Source organism: Tachysurus vachellii, chromosome 1 (genome assembly GCF_030014155.1).
Source record: "Tachysurus vachellii isolate PV-2020 chromosome 1, HZAU_Pvac_v1, whole genome shotgun sequence".
Classification (NCBI taxonomy): domain Eukaryota; kingdom Metazoa; phylum Chordata; class Actinopteri; order Siluriformes; family Bagridae; genus Tachysurus; species Tachysurus vachellii.
The window spans coordinates 6,994,440-7,009,858 of NC_083460.1; the positions used below are offsets into that span (position 1 = coordinate 6,994,440).

The window sequence follows — 15,419 nt, forward strand, 5'->3', positions numbered from 1 at the left end:
AGAGAGTTAATAGCATCCACTTACAGCCTATGCAACTTTTCTAATACCAACAGGTCCATGTGCTAAATGTTAGGAGGATGACTAATGAAGCTGAGAGAATTTTTCTTATGAGTTTTGGTTCAAACAATCCACCATTAACCTTTAAAGTTAGATATTTACAAAATGTGTTTTAGATGATTAAATCGTTTCAGGAGACTACACCTGAATGCACAGACTGAATGAAGCGTGAACAGTGTTGCATCAATTCGAGAGAGAGAAAAAAAATGAAGCTGAACATCTCCCTACAATGTGACTTGATCATGTGGCAACCATAATAGGTTCGGGTGACTTTGATAGACATATATATATGTTAAGGTGCGTTCAGGAAACGGCAGATTTTCTTGAGCTCAGAGTGTCCAATTTGGGGACGTGTCAGTAAGAAAACATGGTGAAATCAATGGATGCAACATCTGATGCAATGGCTGATGGTAAATTGGTGGAAATTGGATTTTTCCTCAAGTATTAAAGTACAAGCATTGTGTCTTATGGTCTCCATAGTTTAGTCTGTGTGCTTCAGCAGATACCAATTCCTGACTGTCCCATTCATGATGTAGTAAATACAATTTTCCAACTTGTAAATACGAACTTCCCAGAAGGACTAGAACGGTAATTTGTGGTCATATTGTCTCCATAGTCTGTGTGTTTCAGCACTCTCTCTCTCACTCACTCATTTTCTACCGCTTATCCGAACTATCTCGGGTCACGGGATCTCAGGCGTCATTGGGCATCAAGGCAGGATACACCCTGGACGGAGTGCCAACCCATCGCAGGGCACACACACACACTCTCATTCACTCACACACTCACACACTACGGACAATTTTCCAGAGATGCCAATCAACCTACCATGCATGTCTTTGGACCGGGGGAGGAAACCGGAGTACCCGGAGGAAACCCCCGAGGCACGGGGAGAACATGCAAACTCCACACACACAAGGCAGAGGCGGGAATCGAACCCCCAACCCTGGAGGTGTGAGGCAAACGTGCTAACCACTAAGCCACCGTGCCCCCCTGTGTTTCAGCAGTGTAATCAAAATTTAATTGATTACTTGTGGCACTGCAAAAGATGATCCAAGTAAAATCCTGTCCAAAATCTGTACCATGAGTTCTCAATATTAGATTAAATGATAAAGATCCTCTGAAGATAGACCTGTTACTAAAGAAAACCATGACATTCTGCTTATCAATCTGTGTAGAAGACAGGGTCATTTTTTTTAAATGTCAGCTTGATGTAATAAGGATATTTTTTAAGCATGTTTAGACTTTGTGTAATCCTGTGCTTTCCTCCCATAGGTGGCTTTTATGTAAGACTCACAGAGGTTAATGTACCACTTCTCAAATGGTCTACATTTAAAGCAGACAACAATGTACTTGTACTTTCGCACTATTGTGTATTTAAAAATGATGCAGTGAGTTGAGCTAATGTGGTTTAATGCTCTTTGGATACAGACGTCTCTTTCAGACCTCTACCTCTTGCGTTGTCAGTTACTGTTGGATGTAGTTGGTCCTTCATGGTGGTATACCAACATTACCCTAGATACCGAGGCTCTCGATACACCAAAGACCTGGTGTATACCCCTTGTCAGTCTCTCTCTCTGTCTATCTGTCTGATATCAGTGCCAGATCCTGACACATCTTGCCCTCTGACCCTCACTGATTCATCCTGATACTCTCATTGCACTTGGAGTGTCTGCACTTGTGACTCATTTTCTGCTGCTGTCCAAGATCCCATATGAGTACTCTAAATATCGCAATGCAAAAAAACAACCACAACAACAGTTTATGTCAAGAGTCAGCATTGATTCAGTAGATAATCAAGTAGGTATCTGTTCTTGTACCTAAGAACAATCATAAAGATCGTCCTATGCTCATCCCAGAACGTTGATTCACAATATACTCATACTGAACATCAATTCAACACAAATACTGTAGTACTGTTTGATTTTGCTCTTCTACACCTGTGTAATATAATGATTTATACAGTAATCCCATGACTAAGCATCATAGTCTCTCTCAAAGTTTCCCCTTAATTTCCCCTTCAGGATTTCCAGGAATTAACACAAAATCAAGCAAACGCTGCAATATACACAAGAGATTGCAATTTTACATAATTACCAAAGATATTCTGCAGATCTGGGCCGAATGGCGTCGTGTGACATCATCACAACACACATTCGGCCAAATCCCTCTTCGATTCATATGCATCGAACCCGAGTGCAGCTATCAGAGAAAATACATACATACGTGTCTTCACTGGCTGGAGATTAAAAGTAGAATCATGTGCTTGTAATTTCACTATTTAATAGGTTTAATATTTAAAAAACAAAAGAGAAATGCATGAAGGAAAGCTTAATAAGTGTTTTTTTTGCTGTTCTTAAATCTAGCTTGCTCATTAGAGCTCTAGACCCACATCTGGATTCCTGAACAGCTGCTGTGTGACAGTGTCAATATTTTGCCTGGAAAATGCTGGAACACGTTTGGGCCACTTAGTTCCAGTGAAGCCAAGTTTTAAAGCTACAGCACACAGACACTGTGTGGTAATGTGTATGAGAACATGACTTACCGTAAATCAGCTTATACAGTGGCCCTTAAGGTCCAATTATATTCCTTAAATTATTTTTAAAGGTGTAAAGATACACAGCAAACATGCATGAGATGTAGTACTCTTCCCTTGACGGTACTACCGCAGCAACAAGGAAGATTACAAACTGTGATGGAGCTCCAGAGAGCTATTTTTAGTATTAAATTTGCCCTTTTCAGTTCTATTCTATAGCCACTCCACTGCGATTTAATTGTCAAACGTAGATTAATTACTGTGCTCGGTAACCTCGCCTCATCGAGACAGAGCAGCGCTGCCGTCATTAGCCTGAAGTTTGTGTGCATTCAGCAGAACTTGAAAAGTTCCAGGGCTTGAAGTGAAATTTAACAGGAAGCATCAGAGAGCACTCACGGAGAGACGTGAAAATGGAACTGACGTAAAAAAGAGTACCTTAAGTCATTAGGGAGAGCGAAAGCGAAAAGGGTGAGGATTAGAGGAGAGCTTAGAGAGTTCAAGAGAAAGAGGAAGAGGAAGAGAAAGGGATTGGTGATGTGAGTGGATGAAGGAGTGCGGATGGATAGAGGTGCAGGTATAAAAACTGCGGCTTGAACACAGTTGAATAATAGATGCAAAGTGAGCACTTAGGCTTGAAAATAGAAATTTCAGAGAGTGCATATCTACACACACACACACACACACATATATATACCAAACTGCTTCTTTTACACACAGATGTCAGAGGGCCAAACTTAGTGTCTGCCCAGAAGCTGATAAGCTCCACAAACATCATCCAGTGCTACCAGACAGAAGCACACACACACAACCACACACACACACACACACAAACAGAGCAGCAGCCCTACCCTCTCCATCCTCTCTGTTCACCTCAGCTTATCTGGACACCCAGTACTCTGTCTGCTATTGGCTCTTGTCACCAAGTCTCACTTTAAAGCACAGGATGAGCTATAATATACGGATTTAATCCCCGAGAAGACAGCAAGACAAGCTCTCCCAATACAGCTTCATTTCAATTCATCTCAAACACAAGCGTGACTCCACGTTATCACATTTCTGTACCAGTGTGCTATTTTAATATTATTCATTTTTGCCATCAGGTGTGTGTGAGGTTGTGCAGTGTGACAGCATTACTTTCTAATAAAATATGGAATTACTCTACTGAGCATCTCAAGAGGAGCAAAACGTGGAGTCACTGTCAGGGTTTATAATGATAACAAAACAAAGTGGTATTTTTGTCTGATAAAGAGCAATTGTAAGATGATTCTAGCAGTGACGTGGAGACAGGATTTCCTGTAGACAAGACTAGAAGTCATTATCTGGCAACAGTCCATATATGTTTCATGGGACAGTTTTATTAAATATACGACTCAAAGACTTACATCCATACGTACATACTGTACATAAAATGACATTTCTATCGATGAGCATCAAATCTCCGTAGCACTAGGTTTCTCAGCCCTGCTTCCTTTACACACATCCTTTATTAATTCATTCATTCATTCATTCATTCATCTTCTACCGCTTATCCGAACTATCTCGGGTCACGGGGAGCCTGTGCCTATCTCAGGCGTCATTGGGCATCAAGGCAGGATACACCCTGGACGGAGTGCCAACCCATCGCAGGGCACACACACACACTCATTCATTCACTCATGCAATCAAACACTAGGGACAATTTTCCAGAGATGCCAATCAACCTACCATGCATGTCTTTGTACCGGGGGAGGAAACCGGAGTACCCGGAGGAAACCCCCGAGGCACGGGGAGAACATGCAAACTCCACACACACAAGGTGAACCCCTTCCTTTATTAAGATCTTTTTAATTATAATTCCATTCCTTAGAAGTTTTATCTTCTATAGCAACACAAACCTTAACACTGTAACATTTCGGGCATTTGGCATAAGCCCCTATCCAGAGCCACTTACATATATCTGATTTAATACAACTGAGTATTTGAAGGTTAAGGGTCTTGCTCAAGAGCCTCAAGTTTGGTGGTGCTGTGATTTGAACTCAACAATTTCCAATCAGTAGAAAGCTGAACTACCACTTCATGGAGACTTGTATAATTGTTAAATAAATCCAAATACCCATATACAGTTGAGATCATAAGTTTATATCCCCCTTGCTGAATCTGCAATTTCTAACAAATAAATAAATAAATAAATAAATAAATAAATAAATAAATAAGATGAATCTTATGTTTCACGTTCGGTACTTGTGTACGAGTTCCTCAGTTGTCCTCATTGTGAAAAAATTGAGCTTAAAATCAGACTGTTGGGTCAAATGTGTAGAAGATACTGAAAAAGGATGTGAACAGAATGTGCAAGATATGAAGGATTTTTCTGAAGAGTAGTAGACAGTTTAACTGCTCAGAAGAAACAAGGGACTCATGAGGAACTGTCCCAAAACATAAAAACTGTTTATTATCCAGGTCATAAACTTATAACATCAACTGCATGAGCCTTCCCTAAACTATCACAAAGCATCCGTTTAGGGAAGACTTATGTATTTGAATGATGGTCAGATTTAACTTTCAGTCAAATAGTTTTGTTTTGTTTTTTTTTCACATAGAGAACTATTGCAAGATGCTTCATAAAGTGGCTACGGGATTTCCTGTAGACGATTTACGAACAAGATTGAAAAACAGCTTCTGATGGCCAACGATCAATGTGCTGATTCTAATACGTTATTGTTTCTCTAGTAACAACTAACTCACAAAGATCTGTATGGCAGACACTCTACCATACTTAAACAAAATAGATAATCATTGATATTATGAAGCTTTCTGTAAGAAGATGTTTATTTACGATTTATGGAGTCTTTAGCGTCATCTCTTAAAAGAAACATTTCCGTTAAGTTTTTTCCAACATAGCAAAGACTTTCCAAACAGGAAATCAGGTCATTTATATTAGGAATTAGAGTAATGCTTGTATCGACGCCGATCCAAGCCTTTTGAGTGGATCGGGTATCGGTGGTGCGTGACCGATCCAAATCCGATACCCGTGGTCATGGGCGTTGGAACCATTATATGTGGGTGGGACAGGACACACCCACATTTTAAGACCAATAAAATCGGACCCACCCACTTTTACCGTCTCTATTCAGCGCATATGTCGTTTTTAATTACTTTTCAAAACGCCGCCAGTCGAATCCATTCTGCTTGAGGAATGCCCTAATAAATTAAACTCCATTCCGCATTTTACCTACAGCATTGACCACGCTCCTGATTCCTGAAATCCATGGGCGTCGGAACCGTTATATGTGTGTGGGACAGGACATGCCCACTTTTTATTTACTTCCGACGCCCATGCCCAAACAAATAAATCTTAATAACTAAGCGAGTTGTATACAGTCTTTAGTTTTAAAGGTTGAAAAGAACACAGATATCGGATCGGTATCGGTATCAGCCGATACTGGCAAACTCTGGTATCGGAATCGGATCGGAAGAGAAAAAGTGGTATCGGTGCATCCCTATTAGGAATCCTAATTACATTAATATGTGTAACTATAAATGGATAAAAAATGGATATAACATTTCTTTCTTCATTAACCAAAGAAAGTAATTGGTGGCAAATATCTGTTGGATATAAGAAATAAAAAAAATAGTAATAATAAAACATTACACTAAAGGATGGTGATGTTATAGGATGTCGGGCCACATCACCCTCCTTCCTTTGGTTCCTTTCCTATAAATGCAGAATCTGTTGTGTTTTATTCATTACTTTGTTGTATCTGTTCAGTCTCCTGGGTCCATGTTAGCAGGAGTAGCATCCCAGCAGGTTTGGTGTGTGTCTGTGGTACCAGTGTGCAGCTTTATCTCCAGGGATTTCCTTCAACAAGTGGTCTACTGCTTCCTCAAGTCAACAGTGCTAGGTATTCATTAGCTCTTATCATTTCCACAGAGATTCTACTAATAGGGTATGCTCATGTCATGGGATGGATACATTTAAATTGTATGTGTTCAATCAAAGATTGATTTTTTTTTTTAATTTTAGCTAAAGGGAAAAATACCAGCATGATTTCTAACTTCTGATTGGTTGGGCAGACTACAGCCAATGGATAATGATCTGTCTGCAGCAGCTCCACACAAAGCCTTGTCCCCGCGGCACAGGATAGTTTTTCGCCACTCGCCTCACGCTACTGTCAGTTCGACACACTTACAGGTTTAGCTCCGTACTAAATTTTTCAAGCTTTTCCTACTTTTCTCAATTTGTGATTGCTATTTACTGTAGCAGCTAACGAATGCTCAGAATAAATGTTACAGAATCATGCATTTAGCTACGGTCATGTGCTGGAGCGACTGGGAAACCATTGACTGTATGCTGGTGGGTAAAACACAGCTTGAATAAAAAAACGTTACTATTATGTCAAGAGCATCCCTAATGTAGTTATGGTTGTGTGTTTGAACAAGTTGGGACTCTGGAATTTTGTACATTTTCATTATACCCTGTTCCAAATTATTATGCAAATTCTATTTAAGTGTCACAAAGATTAAATATTTTGTTTTTTAGTTTAACTCATGGATGGCATTGTGTCTCAGGGCTCTTTTGATTACTGAAAACAATCTTGGACACCTGTGATAATTAGATTGCCAATTGAGCCCATTTCCATGCAATATGGGGAAGAAAAAGGATCTCTCTGCTGCCGAAAACAGTGAAATAGTTCAATGCCTTTTAACATTAGATATTTCACTAAAACTTAAGGGTGATCATCGCACTATTAAGAGATTTGAGGCTGATTCAGAGCACAGACGGGTTCGTGCAGATAAAGGCACATTGAGGAAGATTTCTGCCAGATCCATGCATCGGATCAAGAGAGCAGCTGCTAAAATACCATTACATAGCAGCAAACAGATATTTGAAGCTGCTGGTGCCTCTGGAGTCCCACGGACATCAAGATGTAGAGTCCTCCAGAGTCTTGCAACTGTGCATAAACCTTCTATTCGGCCACGACTAACCAATGTCCACAAGCAGAAACGGCTGCATTTAGCAGAAAAATACATGAAGACTAATTTTCAAACAGTCCTGTTCACTGATGAGGGCCGTGCAACCCTGGATGGTCAAGATGGATGGAGTAGTGGATGGTTGGTGGACGGCCACCCTGTTCCAACAAGGCTGCGACGTCAGTAAGGCAGTGGTGGAGTCATGTTTTGGGCCGGAATCATGGGAAGAGTGCTGGTCGGCCCCTTTAGGGTCCCCGAAGGTGTAAAGATGACCTCTGCAAAGTATGTGGAGTTTCTGACCGACCACTTTCTTCCCTGGTACAGAAGGAAGAACTATGCTTTCCGTAATAAAATCATCTTCATGCATGACAACGCACCATCTCATGCTGCAAAGAATACCTCTGCATCAATGGCTGCTATGGGGATAAAAGGAGAGAAAGTCATGGTGTGGCCTCCCTCCTCCCCTGACCTCAATCCTATTGAGAACCTTTGGAGCATCCTCAAGCAAAAGATGGGAGGCAGTTTACATCCAAACAGCAGCTCTGGGAGGCTATTCTGACATCTTGCAAACACATTCAAGCAGAAACTGTCCAAAAACTCACAAGTTCAATGGATGCAAGATTTGTGAAGCTGCTATCAAATAAGGGGTCCTATGTTAAAATGTAACGTGACCTGTTAAAATGTTTAAAAAGTTAAAATGTTGTTATAAGTTTGATTGAAATAACTTTGGATTTCAGTAAATATGCTGCAAACACAACAAATGACAACTTTCAGTTCTTTACAACCTATAAAGTGTTTTGAAACTTACTGTGCGTAATAATTTGGAACAGTTGCATCTTAATAGTTGATAACATGAGAATTCTGCTGACTGTTATTTACATCAATTATTTAGGTAAATGAGAAAAATATTATTTGCATAATAATTTGGAACAGGGTATATAGGGACAACTGGATTAGGTGTTGCCCAATGATCGCCCAACTATTATTTGTACCAGCCCACCATATCTTTGGCTGGAACCGGTCTTGCTAAAGGTGTCTCTGATGTACTTTCTTTTTTTTAAATGCCCCATTAAAGACATAATGTAAATAATGTAAGTCATCACATGTACAGTAAATGATTAAAGATGTCCAAACCATTCATCTATTCACATCAATAACTGCTGCAAGCATTTACAAAGCTGGTGTGGATATAAATGCTGGTCAAAACTGACTAGTATCAGAATAGTAAAAGGGTTACTGTGCTAATCTACCTACCCATAGGACATTGCTCATGAACCCGCTTCCACACTATAAGGCATATTTTGCACAGCTAATACTGTTGTCCATAATCTTGCACTTTACTTTTACAGCAAATATGTTAACTTATTTAACTTACTTGTTATATTTATAAAATAATACTATTTGCACTTTAGCTCATAAGCTAACTGCCTCTATAGATGTACATAGCACTAATATTTGCATTATCCGCAGGAAATCATGAGCTTAAATACATGAGCTACATCCATCCATGGCTGGAACCCAGGAGAGTAAACTGTCTGCTCTCATGGTGGGTAGGATGGCACATTGTCTCACCTCTGTCAATCACAGTGAAGAATGCAAGTAGGACTTTCCTCTGTGTGTTAAACTTCCCTATGACGCTACAGTTTGGAAAAATGAAGCACTCAGAGGAAGCATTATTAGCCTTTGCCATCCATGTGGTATAACAGAGAGAGCTGGCTGCTGGGCTGGTGAGAATATTCCATGAGATCCACTTCATACAGACTTTTATTGCACATATACTACAGTGCTGTTTAATTCTCGATTCTAATTGGACAGAATGTGCTTATTTAATATTTTATAACAGAAGTTTTAGAGAAAATATTTAATGCACTTATTTTAATATATTACTGTTTCAGGGACTTGCACGGTGAATCCTTCACAATAGATTTAAACTTTTATATGCTACAGCTTTCTGTAATGTTTACTGAGCTTTATTGGAAGCTCCCTCTGGTTTCCTCTTGGTCCAGCAGAAAAAAACACAAAGTATAAATAAAACTAGGATTTAAATACCTATACTGCTAAAGGTGTATTGTTGCACAGTGAGATATGTTGTTGTATAGAAGAATTATTAAGTCAGATGGACGCAGGTAGAAATAATTTCCTGTGTCGCTCTATGGAGCACCTTGGTTGGATGAGTCTACGACTGTAAGTACACTTTTATCCATCCAGGACATCATGGAGCAGGTGGAAGATGTTGTCCGAGATGACCAGTAGTTCACACGACATCCTTCTTTCTGACACTACAGTCAGAGAGTCCAGCTCCACCTCCACAACATCACCGGCCTTACGGAGGAGTTTGTTCAGTCTGTTGGCATCAACTACCTTCAGTCTGCTGCCTCAGCATGCAACAGCAATAAAGATACCACTGGCTACAACAGACTTGTAGAACATCTTCATCATCATCCTGCAGATGTTGCAGCCTCCTCAGAAAGAAGAGACGGCTCTTGTAGACTGTTTCCGAGTTCCTAGTCCAGTTCAGTTTATTATTAATGTGAACTTCCAGGTATTTGTAGTCCCCACCACGTCCACAGAGACCCCGTGGATGGAAAGGGGTCATAGGTGCCTAAGTCCTCCTCGGGTTGACCACGAGCTCCTTTGTTTATGTCAGATTGAGCTGTAGATGGTTCTGCTCACACCATATCACAAAATTATCAACTGTAGTCCTGTGCTCAGTCTCCTCATCACCTCTGATGCAACCAACTATAGCTGAGTCATCAGAAAATTTCTGAAGATGGCAGGACTGAAGTCTGCAGTGTACAGGTTGAAGAGGAAAGGAGACAGAACAGTCTCCTGTGGAGCTCCAGTGTTGCAAACCACTCTGTCCAACAAACAGTGCTGCAAGCTTACAGTACATGCTGTGGTCTGCCAGTCAGGTAGTTAACAATCCAGGACATGAGGAAAGCATCCACCTGCATCGCTGTCAGCTTCTCATCGAGTAGAGCTGAACGAATGGTATTAAAAGCACTGGAGAAATCAAAGAACATGACTCTCACAGTGCTTTCCGGCCTGTCCGGGTGAGTGCAGGCTCGGTTCAGCAAGTTGCTGTGGTGACCCCGAATAAAGTGCAGTGAAACAATATTGGTCCTCAGTGATAATCTTTGTGTTTCACCGTTATTGCATTTAACTAAACCCTTTCGTACCATCCCGTCTTTTCGTAGTAATTATGACTAAAATTAGAAACAGATCATCTAAACCAGGGGAGTCAAACTCAAAATCACAGTGGGCCCAAATATAAAATTGAGATAAAGTCACGGGCCAAACTGAATATTTATTGAAAAAAGAACTGCAACTGATACGTAATGTTCAACGTTTTTCATGTGGAAACAAACTTTAGTTTTGCTTGAACACAGGATTTGGAACAACCAGAGCTTGATATTACAAACACATAAGAAATTCCATTTGAAATAAAAGACACATCAGTGGTGTTCATTTCTTATTTAAATAAATAAAATAAATGATGCCTCTCACTGGATCATTTTAAGCTCCTTTTTAAAGTGGATCTTTTTCAAAACCGACAACAAAACAACCAAAAATAATCATTTCATTCAATGAAATTTACAGACACGTTACAGACACGTTAGCTCCGTTAGCACACAAGACAAACAGGTCTGTCCTTTATATTCGTGAACAGATAATCTGCCTCCCACCTGTCTTGAAAGTTCCTATTGTCCATCTTTCTTTGGCCATTTTTGTGGAGGGTTTAGTTAACTTGCCCGATGTGACTGTAACATGGTTGTTAACGACTGTCAACAGAGAATGACGGGCGCTTGCTGTTCGTGACTACGCGTCAATACAGTGGCAAGGCATTCTGGGATTTGTAGTATTAGCGGAGGATGCAGCTAGCCAACTGTAATGCACATTTGATATCATCTCGCGGGCCAAATAGAATTACACCACGGGCCAAATTTGAGTTTGACACCCCTGATCTAAACCCATCTTTCCACCACAAAGACCACTGTTTTTTGTTTTTTTTAATCAGAAATGAACTTGAACATGAACATTACTGTCAGCGTTAGGAAAAAGGTGTTATGCTGCTAAAAAAAAACACAGACAAGAAATCTATGACACGTAGCAAAGTTAGTGGTACTGCTGTGGAACAAGGCTGAGGCGAAAGATTTCCGAATGATTGCGGCTATGAAACAGCTGTCTTTTAAACAGCGTGTCTCTAGAGCACAGTGCGTTTGACAAGGCCTGAGGCTAACTCTGACATATTGTTGGGGATTTCAAACATATTCCACTAAATACTGCAGAACAGAACAGCAAGTGGTTTGCAAATGTAAACTATGCAAATGTGAACTATGAGTGTTTCAGACTGAATTCTCATGTTTTGATTATTGATTGTTAACCAAATGATCTAACAAATGAAGACGGATACAAACATATAAAGTACTAGAAAGTGTATATAAAGTACATAAAAGTGTTGTATAAAGTACTAGAAAGCAATACTTGAGTAAAAGTACAAGTATCCTACTAGAAAAAGACTTTGGTAGAAGTGAAAGTTACCTTTTAGAATATTACTCAAGTAAAAGTCTTAAAGTATCTGATATATACTGTACTTAAGTATCAAAAGTCATTTTCTGATATTTAATGTACTTAAGTATTTGAAGTAAAAGTAAAAAGTAAAATTTCAGTGATTTCGGCATGAGGCATAAGAGGAAGAATCTTTCATTCCAATGTACAGAAACGGCAGGTACTTATTTCCAGGGATTTCAGAACAGCGTAACAGATATTGCGTCATCGGGTAGGCGTGGCCTATTTGATAATCTAACCCTAACCATAACAATAACCATAGTTTTTGGTTGTTTATTTGTTTTCTAAAATAAATCTGCCTGTATGACTGTTTTATCCTTTGTAGTATGCTGGGTTTTTTTTTCTGAAAGATGGCGTATTTCCAAGACCTTCGGAAACACGCCCACTTTACCTTGTGGTAACGAAGCCCCTGGAATTTAGTGAATGCCGTAGGAGAAACATTTCTTGGAAATACGGCCACGGGTGTATAACGTTAACTTCTTCACCCTGTTCACCGAGTTCACCACTATCATCGGGGTGGTCGTCTACGATAACGGGAGGTCCTCCAGTAGGGGCTTCCATGGCGGTTTCAGTTGTGCTTCCTCCTCCTTTGACAACATTACACTGAAATAGAGCGCGCGGAGCGTAATGCAATCTAGGAGCAGTGATTCGCCAAACCTCCCTTATTGCAGTCGCACACATTTCTTCTGATTTTATTTTGTAGTAACGAGTAACGAAGACGCTTAGTGGAAATATAGCGGAGTAAAAGTAGACATTTTATCTAGGAAATGTAGTGGAGTAAAAGTGAAAGTTGACATAAATTTAAATAGCGAAGTAAAGTACAGATACGTGACATTTCTACTTTCCGTTACATTACAACACTGAACACACTAAATGGATGATACACTCAGGATGATTTGATGCTAGAGTGAAGACCCTACTATTTTATCTATTTTGCAATTTTGATGTTAAAACTGCTCTTAAAATAAAATGTTCCATCCATAATGTACTATACTCCGATTTTTACCAGATGTTTCATATACAGTAACACATTGAGATGGCTGCTAGAACTCAGAGGCTCCTGACTTGTCTGGTACAGCAGCAGCTCGATAGAGTTCAATACATAAAATTTACACAAACAGAAGGAAAAGTCAGACGTTTGGAAATATTTTTCCATGGATCACAAAGTTAAGAATTTATTATTAGTAGTATTAGTATTATTCTTAGTAGTAGTAAGAATTGACTGTCAATACTTGTGCAAATACTTGTGTAAATTTACAGCCTGAAAAAAATCACCCAGTATTTTAAAATAAAGGCAGAATAACAGAGGCAGGACATTTTTTATAGTCTGGTTAAATTGCAGATAATGCAGATTTTAAAATTGCAGATAATGCAGAATCTAACGAGCTTCACACTGGCAGTGGTGTGTGTGTGTGTGTGTGTGTGTGTGTGTGTGTGTGTGTGTGTGTGTGTGTGTGTGATAATGTGTCTGATAATCTGCACTGCTGCTACTCTTGGATATTGGGTTCTTGTGATCATAGCAGGACGTTTGGTATCTAGTACATAGACTCTTTTCTCCTGGGACTTCATCGTTCCATGGACATAAGAATCCTTTACAGCCAAAACTGTACATTTGTACAGCCAAAACTAAGAAGGTTAGCTACAGGTCACAGATGGCTGTGGAATCATCTGGATTGAAATGTCAAGGTTAAGAGTCTCTAACTTATCAGTGTTGGCAAAAAAAATATCTGCTTGTTCTCCTCTTGTAAGTCAGTAAACTCTGTCACTGAAGCATCTGTGATTATCTCTTGTACAATAAAAGGCAAATCTCTCTCTCACCAGACTCTCTTTTAGTCTCTGTTAACGTTAATAAGAGCAAATTTATCTCGACAAGGTGCAATGTCCTCCATCCTGAAGACTTTCCTGTGTCACAAAAATGCAAGTCACAGCTTAACTCTGACTGTTCCAAAGCGCTGACACTGTTTTCCTAACAGAAACTTCACCAAATCAATGATGACACATTTTTAAAGATCTGCTTATGCCTCACATCCACTAAAAAAATCGTCTCTGTGTATATTTTTAGTATAAAAACTAAAGGATTTTAAAAGGAGTGCATTAACATAAACCTTGCTGCAGAACTATTGCTACAGCTTCTGTTATTAAAGACCATCAGAAGTGAGAATTCAGCAGTTATTCAGTATTAAGATGATACTGTGTACTGTATATGTAAATAATAAGGAATTAAAGACTTGGAGGTGTTTTCTTATAGGAACCTGATCAAAATGGTGGTGATTTGATGATACTGTTTACATCAAAGTGAATTATTTTCCAATTTTTTCCAGGTTTATTCATCTAATTCCACAGCCATCTGTCTATAATTACATTTTATCATTTACAATTATTCATTCATTCATTCATTCATTTTCTACCACTTATCTAAACTATACTCGGGTCACGGGGAGCCTGTGCCAGGCGTCATCGAGCATCAAGGCAGGATACACCCTGGACGGAGTGCCAACCCATCGCAGGTCACACACACACACTCATTCACTCACGCAATCACACACTACGGACAATTTTCCAGAGATGCCAATCAACCTGCCATGCATGTCTTTGGACCGGGGGAGGAAACCGGAGTACCCGGAGGAAACCCCCGAGGCACGGGGAGAACATGCAAACTCCACACACACAAGGTGGAGGCGGGAATCAAACCCCCAACCCTGGAGGTGTGAGGCGGATGTGCTAACCACTAAGCCACCGTGCCCCCCATTTACAATTAATTACATTTAATTTTTTAATTAGAGAATGAAGAAAGCTGGTGATGGTTGATATAGATGGTAGAATTTGTCCTAGTCTAAGGCCTGGCTTGATTGAGGCCATGATTAAGGCTGAAATGCGCGTGATCTGAGGCAAGTTCATTTTTCTGAGCTGCTGCTGTTCAAGCTGTGTCACAGTGAAGCGTAACACACTCTGAAGAAAGCTCAGGTTATCAGATCTCTTCCACATACCTAAGATTACTGATGCCCAGGATTTGGCTAGCGTCACTGTGATTGACAGGACAGACAAGAACTGGAGAAACTTAGCTACAGGTCACAGATGGCTGTGGAATCATCTGGATTGAAATGTCAAGGTTAAGAGTCTCTAACTTATCAGTGTTGGGAAAAAAAATCTGCTTGTTCTCCTCTTGTAAGTCAGTAAACTCTGTCACTGAAGCATCTGTAATTATCTCTTGTACAATAAAAGGCAAATCTATATTGAGACACACATGGAATTTGTATATAATGTGTGTGTGTGTGTGTGTGTGTGTGTGTGTGTGTGTGTGTGTGTGTGT

At 39.9% G+C, this 15,419-nt stretch overlaps 1 protein-coding gene across 1 annotated transcript in view; it reads right to left on the reverse strand.

The window, feature by feature from the left end:
* The window catches only part of LOC132846008 (potassium/sodium hyperpolarization-activated cyclic nucleotide-gated channel 2-like), a 69,860-nt gene that overhangs the window by 32,547 nt on the left and 21,894 nt on the right, over positions 1 to 15,419 (reverse strand). The gene's annotated exons all lie outside the window — the stretch shown is intronic.